General features: G+C 32.5%; 1 long non-coding RNA gene across 1 annotated transcript; it reads left to right on the top strand.

Moving 5' to 3' along the window:
- The first annotated feature begins 792 nt into the window (after positions 1–792).
- On the top strand, positions 793–9687 carry LOC125614704. The gene is made up of 3 exons (XR_007345271.1): positions 793–1001; positions 7177–7183; positions 9677–9687. It is a non-coding gene; the product is annotated as an uncharacterized LOC125614704 (long non-coding RNA).
- Positions 9688–11995: the final 2308 nt, after the last annotated feature.

Genomic DNA, 11995 nt, shown 5'->3' with positions numbered 1-11995 from the left:
TATTATGCTTCAAAGCAACTCTTACAAAATACAGAGAACTGGAGATAATGCCCTGTATTCTATCATATTATAATGGAATGAAATTAGAAATCAATGATAAAATAAAAAATAAAAGCTACTCCAACATCTAGAGACTAAATAACATGTGACTGAATGAACAATGGGTTGCAAAAGACATCAAAGTGGAGACTAAAAAATTCTTAGAGGTAAATGAGAACACTGATACAACATATCAAAATCTCAGGGATACTATGCAGGCAGTTCTAAGAGGAAAGTTCATTGCATGGAATTCATTCCTTAAAAGAAGAAAAAAGTCAACAAATAAATGACCTAACATTACATCTCAAAGCCTTAGAAAAAGAAGAACAAATTTACTCCCAAAGCAGTAGGAGACAGGAAATAATTTAAATCAGAGAGAAAATGAATAGAATTAAAACAAAAGAAACAATTGAAAAAAATGGCAAAACACAAAATAAATCTTGAAAAAATAAATAAAATGGATAAACTGTTAGCCGTGCTAATGAAGAGAAGCAGGCAGAGGATTCAAATTACTAACAGCTGTGATAAAAAACAAATATCACGACAGACACAAAAAAATGCAGAGATAATTATAAATTATTTTGAAAATTTGTACTCCAATACAATAGAAAATATTGAAGGTAATCAACAAATTTCTTGAGTCATATGATTTGCCCAAACTGAATCAGAATGATATACACAAGTTAAACATATCAATTTCAAGCACTGAAATAGAAGATACCTGCCAACCAAGAAAAGCTTAGGACCTACAAGAAATTCAAAGAAGAATAGCAATACACCTGGAATTATTTCATAAATTAGAAAATGAGGGAACACTTCCAAACTCATTTTATGAAGCCAATGTCATCTGGATTCCAAAACCAGACGAAGACACATCAAAGAAAGAAAATATCAGACCAATATGTCTAATGAACATGGGTGCAAAAATTCTCAATCAAATTCTGGCAAATCAAATACAAAAGGTAGTGCACCACAATCAAAAGGATTCATCCCAGAGATGCAAGGTTGGTTCAACATATGGAAATCAATAAAATCAATAAATATAGTTAATCATATCAATGAACTTAAAGATAAGAAAAATATGATCATCTCAGTAGACTCAGAACAAGCATTCAAAAAGTACAACACCCATTAATTTTCAAAACACTACAAAACTAGGATAACAGGAGCATATCTCAACATCATAAAAGCTACCACTGCTAAGTCCCAGGCCAATATCATTATAAATGGTGAAAACTTGAAAACATTCTCTCTAAAAACAGAATAGATGAAAAAGAAATCAGGAAAACAATTCCACCTAAATTGATATTGTGGTAAAGAAATCAGAGAAACAATACCACCTACAAAAACCTTAAAAAAAACACCTGGGAATACATTTCACAAAATGAAATTAAAGACAATGATGCCCTCTTTCATCTCCTCTAATAAACATAGTTCTTGAAACACTAGACAGAGAAATTAGACAGACTAAAGAAATAAAAGGGATACAGATAGGAAAACAAGAACTCAACGCTATTTGTCAATGATATGATTTTATACCTAGAAGACCCAAAAAACTTCCACCAGAAAACTTCTAGAACTAATAAATGAATTCATCAAAATAGCAGAATATAAAATCAACACCCATAAATCAAAGGTATTTCTGTACATCCATGACAAATCCTCAGAAAGAGAATAGCCTCAAAAAAAAAAAATACTTGGGAATCAACAAACAAATAAGGAGAAAGACCTCTACAACAAAAACTATAGAATTCCAAAGAAAGAAATTAAAGAAAACCTTAGAAGATGTAAAGATCTCAGTTGTGCTTGGATAGGCAGAATTAATATTGTCAAAATGACCATACTACCAAAAGCACTATACAAGTTTAATGCAATTCCAATAAAAATCCCAACGACATTCCTCATAGAAATAGAAAAAGCAGTCATGAAATTCATCTGTAAAAATGAGAGACCCAGAATAGGTGAAGCAATCCTTAACAGGAAGAGCAAAGCAGGTGGAATCACTATACCAGACCCTAAAATATACTACAGAGCAATAGTAACAAAACCATCATGTATTGGCACCAAAACAGACTTGTAGACCAATATTACAGAATAGAGGACACAGAGACTAACCCACATATTTACAGTTATCTTATATTAGACAATGGTGCCAAAAACATACGTTGGAGAAAAGATAGCCTCTTCAACAAATGGTGCTGGGGAAACTGGAAATCCATATGCAACAAAATGAAATTAAACCCTGTCTCTCACCATGCACAAAACTCAACTCAAGGTGGACCAAGGACCTAGGAATTAAATATGAGACACTGTGCCTATTAGAAGAAAAAGTAGGCCCAAATCTCCATCATGATAGAATAGGTCCCAACTTCCTTAGTAAGACTCCTATACGGCAAAAATTAAAACCAAGGATCAAAAAATGGGTTGGATTCAAACTAAAAATCTTCTTCTCAGCAAAAGAACTAATCAGTGATTTGAATAGAATGCCTAAATTTTGGAAACAAATTTTTACCACACGAAAATCAGATAGAACACTAATCTCTAGATATATAAAAGAACTCAAAAATCAGAACACCAAAAAACCCAAACAACCCAACAAATAATTGGGCCAAGAAACTGAACAGACACTTCTCAAAAGAAGATATACAATCAATCAACAAATATGTGAAAAAAAATGTTCAAAATCTCTAGCAATTAGAGAAATGCAAATCAAAACTAAAATTTTATCTCAATCCATTCAGAAAGGCAGCTCTTAGGAATACAACAAAAATAGGTGCTAGTGAGGATGTGGGGGAAAAGGCACACTCATACATTGCTGGTGAGATTGCAAATCAATGCAGCCAATATAGAAAGCATGGAGAATACTTGGAAAACTGGGAATGGATCCACCATTTGACCCAGATATCCCACTCATCGGTCTATACCCAAAGGATTTAAAACCAACACATTATAGAGACACAGCCACATCAATGGTTTTAGCAACACAATTTACAATAGCTAAACTGTGGAACCAACCTGGATGCCGTTCTGTAGCTGAATGGATAAAGAAAATGTGGTATATATACACAATGCAATATTACTCAGCATTAAAAGAGAATAAAATCATGACATTTGCAGGTAAATGGATCGCGTTGGAGTATATAATGGTAAGTGAAGTTTGCCAATCCCTGAAGCCAAATGCTGAATGCTTCCTCTGATTTAAGGATGCTGATTCATAACATGGTTGGGGGCATGCATGGGAGGATCAGATGAACTCTAGATAGGGCAAAGGGGAGGGAGGGGAAGAGAGGGGACATTGGGGAAGGAAAGACCATGGAATGAGATGGACATCATTACCCTAAGTTCACATATGAAGGCACAAATGGTGTGACTCTACTTTGTGTACAATCAGACTTTGTGTTCTATATGTGTAATATGAATTTTAATGCATTCTGCTGTCATATATAACAAATTTAAATTTTAAAAAAGGGTGGAAAATGAACACTTTGGAAAACATGTTGTTTGAAAAAGTGTATACAAATTTTGGGCCAATTTTCTTTGCCACTGCATTCACTGATGATTTCAATCTTAATAATCTAAGCAATAAAAGAATCATGTTTAATTTTTCTATAGCTTTTATTTAACAGCTTTTTAAAATTTTTTTGTACTTTTGGTTCAAGGTATTGAACCCAGGGTCACTTAACCAATGAGCTACATTACCATCCCAGTTTTAATTTTAATTTTAATTTTAAGAATGGATCTTGCTAAGTTGCTTAGGGCCTCACTAAGTTGTTGAGCCTGGCTTTCAACTTGTGATCCTCCTGCCTCAGTCTCCCAAGATAATGAGATTATAGGAGTGTAACACCACACTCCACTTATTTAATTATTTGTAAGGTCTAACCTTTTTCAAATTTCACATATATCTTCTTTAATTTGCCTTTCTCTTTTTCTTAGGGCTTTGGTGTTATATTTCTTCTTGTGGGTTATGGACTATATAAGATTATTAACTATTATATTTTTCTTTTTCATAGTGCTGAAGATTGAAATTGAGGCTTTGCTCACACCAGACAAAAACTCTACCACTGAGTTACACCCCCAAACTGAAACTTGTATCATTATTACTGCCAATTTTATGTAATTCATTCATTTTAAATGGTATTAATGCAGACTTGTGAAGCTGTCTTAATATATATGAAAAGTTAATGCAAGAAAAATGCCTATTTCTGGGTATATATTATACAGATTATAATTTTCTTTTTTTCCCATTAAACATTAAAAAATCCTCTAAATTATTATTTGAGTTACATTACAGTAGGATAGGTTATAATTATAAATTTATGGTAATATTTCCCTTCATAACATGGTCTTCAAATCTAGCAACATGGTAATGAATACACATGCCATGATTTGAATATGTCACCTGAAAAATTCAGGTGTTGACAGGGTGCCAGACTTAAGACATGGGACTTGTAAGAGGTGAGTAGGCCATTAGATCTGCACCCTCATTACTGGTAGTTAAGCCTTTAAAATGGGGATTTCTGATAAATGTATGGAACTGGAGAACATCTTTCTAAGTAAAATAAGCAAGACTCAGAAAATCAAGGGTCAAATTTTTTTTATATGCAAAAGCTTGAGCAAATAAGGTGGACAAAGGAGGGATCATATATAAAAACAGAGGGAATATCACTGGAGTACAAGAAGGAGATTGATGGGGGAGGGAGTAAGAATAGAAAATGTAGAATGAATTTTACAAAAATATACCAAGTGCATGTATAAATAAAGTGCAGTGAATTCCACCTTTAAGTATATCTATAAAAAACAACAATTAAAATATGTAAATGAGTATAAGGTGGATAATTAGAGTAGAGGAAGGCAAATGGAATGAGAGAGAAGGGGAAGTAATGGTGGGTCATTGAAATGCCACCATTTCACTGACTGAAATGTTGTAAATTTAATTCCATGCATATATGATTTTGTCAAAATGAAGCCAAGTATTATGTTGCATGACTATAATGCACTAATAAAAGCAAAAAAATAAAAAGAGGTTTTCTAAAATTTAGTTATCTTGCTCTTCTGCTTTTTTCTTATGGGAAAGTACAGCATTTAACCCCTCTGAAGGGCACAGAAAGAGGGTCCTTAATACACATAAAACTGACCTGTGCCTTGCTCTTGGATTTCCTCAATTCCAATATTGTGAGAAATTTCTATTCTTTATAAATTACTCAGTCTCATGTATTTTTATAGAATCAACAAATGAACAAAGCATAAATATAAGGCTATTTTTGTAGTACTCAAGCTTATAATTTTCTTAATTTAGCCTTCATATATATTTCAGCTAATGCATAAGTATGGCAAAATCAGATTTTACTGATTATTCCCAAGTAGATTGAGATGTTTCTAATTTGTAGATATTTGGATTTTTGGCTAACTCTTACTGTATTATTGCATGGATTCTCTTGAGGATTGAAATACAAAATTGCATTGTTTTGAAATAATGATACGTATTATTTTAAAATGATGACATATGTTATTTTACTGTTGTTTGTTTAAGTGTTTTTAAATTTTGAGAGAACTCTTCCCCTTCATACTATTATTTGGAGTAAGTTTTACTTTTAGAAAGACAAATGTGTTCCATTATTTCATCTGATTATGAAAGTATTTTTTGAAAAACTAAAATCAGAATAAAATTATAAATGTACAATGCTATTATAATCATGTAAAATTTACACCTATACATAGATATACAAGAACCACTGATTAGAAACATATTAAACAAATAATGATGATTATCTCTAAGCAATTTCGTTCATTGCTTTATCTTACTTTACTTTCAAAATAACTTTCTTTGGTATTAAAAAAATATCTAAAAAAATATAAAAATCACACCGCAAATTACTTAGAACTACTCTGATCATATTAATTCTATATGTTGACAGAAAAATATTCAACACAATTAACTCATGATGTTATAATGTTGTCTTTTTATTGAATATAAATTCTATTAAATAAATCAATTAAAAATTACCTTTCTCAGGCTGAGATTGTGGTTCAATGGTAGAGCACTTGCTAGCATGTGTGAGGCACTGAGATCAATGCTCAGCACCACATAAAAATAAATAAAATAAAATCCATTGACAAATAATAAAATACTGTTTAAAACTTACCTTTCTCTGAGCAAGAATAAGATCTTGGTCTACCTTGGAGATTAAAAGTGAGCTTCCATCATGTTCCATCCAGTAAAATTTCAAGTGCTGTAAATGTACTTTTGCATCCAGTTTTAACTTGTGTATAATTAAAAAGAAACTAATGTCAATATATTATTTATATGTGCTTATTATAGTTATACTTATTAGTTTAATCTTAACAACTGAACTTCAGTTATAATGAAAAAGTTCCCCTTAAAATTTTGTGACAGAGGGCTGGGGCTTTAGCTCACTGATAGAGTGCTTGTCTCACACATGTGAGGCACTGGGTTTGATCCTCAGAACCACATAAAAATAAATAAAATAAAGATATTGCATCCATAAAAAATTTTAATTGTGTGACAGAAGCAGTGCATGCCTTCAGAAATCAGATTTACATTTAAGACTATTATTTCAGTTTATAATGTGTCAAGACTAGAGTTGGAGTGACAGATCAAAAGCTTGCTGCAGTAGTCCAGTTGAGAAATGGCTGTACCTAAACTATAACTGCAACCATGGTGATGGGGAGAAGTGTCAAGGTGTAATAAACAATTAGTCCCAAAAAACCAAATGCTGAATGTTTTCTTTGATATAAGGAGGCTAATTCATATTGGGATAGGGAGTGGGAGCATGGGAGGAATAGACAAACTCTAGATGGGGCAGAGGGGTTGGAGGGGAAGGGAGGGGGCATAGGGTAATTAATGATGGTGGAATGTGATGATCATTAATATCCAAATTTCATGTATGAAGACACAAATTGGTGTGGATATACTATGTATACAAACATAGGTATGAAAAATTGGGCTCTATATAAGTAATAAGAATTATAATGCATTCTGCTCTCATATAAATACAATTGGAAGGTAGTTTTAATAGGATGGAACTACTTAGATGTAAGGAGTGAAATAGGGAATCAGTCTTTAGCAACTACTTTTATTGTGATCCAGTCACTGAAATTTTATAATAATATAGGTAGCAGATTAGTTTCTTAAAACTTACAAGAATGAGATGAGTTTTAGTCATATTGAGTTTCAGCTATCTGAAATGACTATTATACCAGTGAATACAGTCATAAATAATAGGTGAGAAAACTGAGCTAGACATGTGCATTTGGGAGTCATCCACATATGGGAAATAGGTGAAGTTACAGGTGTAGATGGAGTCATCCTGGGAAAGTAAGTAGAGAGAAATAAGCTGTGAATATCTAGAGTATATGAGATTAGCAGAAGGAAAAAAGCCAGCAAGGGACATGGAAAGGGAAAAGCATAGATAAATGAGCTATATCAGAAGAGTGGGAATCATGAAATCCAGAGATACAGATTATTGCAAGATGGAGACAGTAATTAATAGTGTCAACAGTTATAATGAGGTGATGTATGGTAAGTATTAAGTTGATAGTGTATTTAGCAGAAAGGAAAAAAACTGAAACTTTGGATTTGAAGACTAATTTCAGTGTTGAAATGATTATGTAGTGTATTGAGAAATAATTGGGCAATGTGAGGTTTTAGATTTAATGAATATAAATGATTAATATAATAAATTTGTCCACAAAGGCAAAATATAACATAGGGTAGTAGCAAGCAGTATGTGAGACTGAGAAAGTTTAATTTGTTTTTAAGATGAGATACACTTGTCAGTGATAATGAGGAAGGAGTGAGAAAGGGAATCAGTCTTTAGCAACTGTGTTACTATGTATATATGCGTATGTATGTGTGTGTGTGTATATATATATATATATATATATATATATATATTATGTGTGTGTGTGTGTATGTGACAGAGGCTGAAGTTAGTAAAGTGAGGTAGTAATTGGGCAGAGATCTAAGAGTAAGAACACATGAAATTCAGAACATAAGTGAAGGTACTTATATAACAAAACAACAAGGAAAGACATTTTTACTATTTTAAGAGAAGAAACAAGGAATGAATGACTGGAGACCTAGGAAATTGTGATGGTAAGAAACTGAAACAAATTCCACACTGCAGGCATTTTTTAGTGAGATAAGATATGGGATTATTTATTTGAATATAATGGGATAAGAACATCACATGCAGGCTGGAAATTAATATACATTTAAGTCACTGCAATAGAGAAATGTGATTAAGAGCTGTGTACGGAAACATTTCTAGGCAGAAGTGATGGTCCAGTGATGCTGGAAAATATGAGTGTGCTGATAGATGGCAGAACCAGAAAACACCAATTTAAATTAAGTCATTATACCCAAATTGCCAAGTGAACAAATGATTCACTGTCTCTATCCCAGAATAAAATCTTTGCTTGTATTTTATCATTAAAATATTCTACATAGTACCTTCCCAATGTGTGGAACATGTTATCCACTTATATAAAACCTCTCTCATTTAAAATATGTTAATTCTTTGTTGGAGGACTGGGAGTGTACCTCCATGTCACTAATAAGCAAAGGAAGAAAGAATGTCAGAATAGGACACAGGAAATATGTGAACATACCTTTTAATCCCAGGTCCTGCCATGACTCTCATCACAGGGATCAGATCTTCGGCATAGCGGCACATTGGAACACTGCACTGAAAAAGCTCCTGGGCTTCTCCAGCCATGGGAAACTGACCCTGGTTGGAAACTACACCTGAAAGATTACATCTCAAAAAACAAACAAACAAAAAAAGAAATGATCTCTGCCTGGTGTATTTTACCATAATGTTTAATATATCTAAAAAAAATATTCTCCTGCTGTACTTCCAACCCCATTTATATTTTCATGTTAGTATAAATTGTTTATTATTAATAGACACATACATACTTATGGGGTACAATTTGGTGTTGAGTGACATGTATATATTGTATAATATTTAAATAATATTAAAAACATCTATGTTCTCAAATATTTATCATTTTTTAATAGTTTATTTTTAGTTGTAGTTGGACACAATATCTATTTATTTATTTATATGTGGTGCTGAGTATCGAACCCAGGGCCTCCCCCATGCTAGGAAAGTCATCTATCACTGAGCCACAACCCCAGCGCCAAACATTTATCATTTCTTTATGGAGAAAACATTTAGAATGAAGATGGCAAAGTGGAAGTAGGCCAAAAATCTCAAATCCTTCACAATCTGGAAATGAAGCTGATCAGAGAGGTGATTGACAGGTAGACAGGTTTATAGCAGCACAATCCACAATAGCTAACCTATGGAACCAAACTAGATGCCCGTCAACAGATGAATGGATAAAGAAATTCTGGTACATATACACAATGAAATAGTACTCAGTCATAAAAAAAGAATGACTTTACAATATGTGCCAGTAAATGAATGGATCCAAAGGTTATCATGCTAAGTGAAATAAGCCAATCCCCCTGCTTTAAAAAGTCAAATGTTCTTTCTTATACATGGATGCTAATAAACAAAAAGGGGAAGAGAAAGAATAGAAGTTTGGTGGATTAGACAAATGTAAATAAAGGGAAGGGGAGAGGGGATAGTAATAGAAAAGATAATAGAAAAGACAGTGGAATGAATCTGACATAACTTTCCTTTGTACACATATGAATCCACCACAATAAATCTCTACATCATGTACAACCACAAGACTTGATCCTAATTAGAATAAGATATATTCTATGTATGTATAAATAAGTCAAAATATACCCTATTTTCATGTATATCTAAAAAGAACAAATAAAATTTTTAAAAAAGAATACAAACCATAATAAATGCTGGAGAAGATGTGGGAAAAAAGTTTCAACAACTGCCCTAATTGAGTCCATAGCAAGAAGAAAAAAAAATCAATAAACCAAGCATATATTAAAGGATAGAACACAACAATAATTGTCATTTAAATACTTTAAGTGCCAAGAACTTTACATTTATTATATAATTAAATCCCCCTAGTAACACATGTCATATTATCCCCATTTTATAGCTAAAGCCACTGAAGCTCAATGAACTTAAGTGCTTCAAGTACTATATTGAATAGAGTGGTGAGAGTAGACATCCTTATCTTATTCCTGATTTTTGAAGAAATGCTTTTTTCCCTTGGTTATGATGTTGTCTTTGGGTTTCTCATATTCCTTATCATGTTAAGGTAAGTTCCTTATTTTCCTAGTTACTTCAGTGTTTTAACATGAATAGGTTAAGTGAACAGAGATCTTCACAGAGCCATGTGATGTTCACAGAGATCACATGGCTGAGCCAGGATATATATGTTTGCTTGATTCAATAAACCATGCTGCCATAGAGAAATGAAGATGGTGTGCGTGATTAGAAAATTCATTCCCTAAAATACAAATGAAAAGTAAAAACATATTTCTCTCTTCTTTCTCTCTCTTTTCCTTCCTTATTTCCTTCCTTTCTCTGTAGCTTTTTTCCTCCTCCCTCCACAAGATTAATTATAGTGTACTAATTGTTCTATCCCTTATTTTTTTTTACCAGTTGCTATATTTCAAGAACTATTTATATATCAGCTCCTTTAGATCCACTTCATGCTTACTAATAGGTTCATCATATCCCCTTGTATGGCCAGACTAAAGGAGAGATCACTGATATTTTTATTAGTTACATAAAAAGTGAAAACTAATTTTCAAATTTTCCTCATTGGTTACTAATTATATATAATATAAGTTGGTAGCATGAGCACAATGGTCCAACAATCTAAAAATAAAATTTCATAGGATATATTATTCATTATATTTACTCTAATTAATTGAACACCAGCAATACTTCATCCTAACCTTTGTACCTATTGCTAAATTCTTCCCAGTCCTCTCTGCCATCACACTATGCACATCAAATGTGTACAATTGTTATGTATTGCTTAAAAATAAAATTTTAAACTATACAATGGAAAAGTTCCCTTATACTTCTGAATCCTGACACTCTCTTTAACAACTAATGTTATCAGTCTTTTTGCATCTTTTCAGAGACATAGGTATATCTATGAAAGATAGATACTAAATAGAGATGGACCAAAGATTTTTTCAAAAAAGTAACAATATATTAGAAATTATTTTTTTCATTCAAAATACAAGTGGAAACTCATTCCATATCCTATACATAATGTGCTGCCTTATTTATTATTTGTTGTAGACATAACGTACCACACTAAATTGAGATCTAGATTTGCCTTTATGAACATTCACTTTGACCACATATGAGGATATCATCATATATGTCATTAGGTGATCTGTCAACTGTGAAATCACTAACAAAAACAAATTTCCAAATATGCAGGAATAATGCCCAGGCTATGGCTAGAAGTGAACATAGTAATTTGATATTCTTTTTTTTTTAAGGCTCAGTCTTGGAAGTCAACTGAAGCTATAGAATTTCAGATGAAATAGAGGTAGCCTGAATTCTGAGTGGTGAAAGAGTGCTCATATAGGGAATGAAAGGCAAGCATAAAGACAATAGAAGCTGAATTAGAAGGAACTGATAGTTCAATCAGAGAGCTGATGATCAGGAAGCATTACTCTTTCATAAAGAGCCACGAAAATATGCAATCAGATTGACCTGGCTCTATCACTTCATAACTATATGACAAGTTATTGGACAGTTTTAAACCTTCTCTTCTCATCTATAAGATGATGATAATGGTACCAACCTCAAAATGTGGTTATGAGGATTCAGTTTACAAAAGTCTAAGTTACCATTGCCTCAAGTGGCATATGGTAGCTGCTTAATAAAATTTAGTTGTTTTCTGGAGAACATTTCTATGTATTAAGAAGGCAGGGACTAAGGGAGAGCTAGGACAAATAAGATTTTGTATGTTCTTCACTTCTCCTCTTCAGAACATTTTTATATATCCTGATAAATTATATACA

This window comes from Marmota marmota, unplaced genomic scaffold (genome assembly GCF_001458135.2).
Source record: "Marmota marmota marmota unplaced genomic scaffold, marMar, whole genome shotgun sequence".
Lineage (NCBI taxonomy): Eukaryota > Metazoa > Chordata > Mammalia > Rodentia > Sciuridae > Marmota > Marmota marmota.
The sequence above is the reverse complement of the archived record's forward strand: the minus strand, read 5'-3'. Positions and strand labels throughout refer to the sequence as shown.